Consider the following 2218-nt stretch of genomic DNA (forward strand, 5'->3'; position numbering starts at 1 on the left):
CCACTTGTGAGAATTATGATTTTCTTTGCATTGACTTGCAATCCATACTGAAGTCTGCAGTCTTTGATTTTCATTGCAAGTGTTTCAGATTCTCCTTGCTTTCAGCAGCCTAGGATGTGCCATCTGTGTATCACAGATTGTTAATAAACTCTCCTACAATCCTACTGTCTCTTCTGCTTCATATTATTCAGCTGCTCAGATGCTTTTTCAGCATATAGATTAAATAATTATAATGAAATTAATCAACCTTGATGCACACCTTTCCTGACCTTAAACTGTGGAGCATCCTCTTGGATGGACTGCCTTTTGATCTGTGTACAGGCTTCACAGAACAATCTGTGGGAGAAAGATAAAGTTATTTGCTATTACAAAGATTTAAAACCTTGGAAACCCTAGGTAGAGTCACTATGAGTTGGAAATTATTTAAAGACAGTGGGTCATATGCATATGAAAACTGGACAATGAATAAAGAAGACTAGATGAATCGAAGCAATTGAATGATGGTTTTGGTGAATAACAATGAGCATAGTATGCACTGCCAAAAGAAAGAACAAATTTATCTTGGAAGAAGTAGGGCCAGAAAGCTCCTGAGATAAGAGGATGGGGAGACTCTATCTCATGGACATTGGGCATGGTATCAAAAGGGGCTAGTTCAGGAGGACATCATAATTGATAAAGTAGAAGTTCAAGGAAAATGAAAAATTCCCTCAATGAGACAGACTAACTCATTAGCTGCAACAATGGGCTCTAAAATATCCATAATTACGAGTATGGCATAGAGTGCGCAGTGTTTCCTTTTGTTGTCCATAGGATTACTATGAGTTAGAATGGAGTCAAAACCACCTAACAAATAACACACATTACTGAATATCTTGCTCTCCTGTCTTTAGCAACCAGGTTTACTGCTCGCCACTCCATGGAATCTGCTTATTTCAAGTTCATCAATAATGACCTTTTGTCAAATTCAAGGACTAATTTATAAAATCCCCATGCCTTAACCCCTCTGCTATATTTCATTTATTATTCTTTTCTTCCTCACCTCTTCCTCCTCTCATTGAGCACCACATTTTCTGCTATGAAGCTGATCTTGCATGTTCTTGCAAAGTGATGGCCAAGACCTCTGAGAGCGCACCGCTTGCCTTTGTGCACATTACTTTTAAAGACCCCCCGCTAGACAGATGGATTATAACAAGGCACTCTATCTGAAGGGTCTCTTTATTTAGCCTGAACCAATTTTGCTCCAGGAAAGATGCCCTCACAAATGGTCAGAGAGAGCCATATTTCAGCTTTGTTTCTTCTCCCCTCTTGGCTGACAGCCCTTACGCAGGACTCCACTTGCACAACCCTTCGTAAAGCTATCTTACCTGGAATAAGCTTGACAAAAGTCTACTTATTATATGAGTTTCATTCCAATAGTGAACTTTTCTATGATACATGCCCTGCCTTAGGCAGGAAGGCAGAAGACAGAGCAGCTGTCACAACCCATTGGAACTGCATGTCTGTCTCCAATCTAGACTGTAATGTTGATGTGTCTCTTAAAATTTGTACACTGAGGACCATATAGTATGTGACCTGTAGATACAAGTAATATTTATTGAATAAATCCTGTCCCACATGAAGACAGAATAAGAATAGTTATGGGAAGATTACAATATTCTGGAAATACACTTCACTTACATTTCTTCAGTATATGTTTAGTAGATTACACAAAGGGGCTTCAAAATGGCCCTGGAAAAATTCCATACATTTGCATTTTGTTTTTCCAGGAGCTTTGTGAATTTTCCTCATGTCTCCTGTGCCAATCAATAGGTAGGATTTTATGAACAAGACAATGAAGAGCTAGAGTGTAGTGAGTCCAATGGTGAGCTGCCAACTGCCCATTGAAACAATTGACAATTCAAATCTACCAGCTGCTCCTCAGGAGCGAGAATATGATGTCTGCTCTCCTGACTCTCAGTCTCAGAAACCCAACAAGTAGCTCTACTCTGCCCCATAGTGTAATTGTGAGTTGAAAGCTACTCATCAAGAGTAGGTTAATTTGCTTGGTTTTGATCTTTTACTGAGTTCAACATAATTTATCAATTCCATAATTAACTATTACAAAGCAACAACACTCATTGGAAGTATCAAACTAACATAATACCATCACCTGTTATAAGATAATACAAACAAAAATTTCCAAGTAAAAATGACTGTCATTCATGGGCCCCTGCTCAAG

Source organism: Echinops telfairi, unplaced genomic scaffold, assembly GCF_000313985.2.
Source record: "Echinops telfairi isolate 266 unplaced genomic scaffold, ASM31398v2 ScPeMD7_1;HRSCAF=3_0, whole genome shotgun sequence".
Classification (NCBI taxonomy): Eukaryota; Metazoa; Chordata; class Mammalia; order Afrosoricida; family Tenrecidae; genus Echinops; species Echinops telfairi.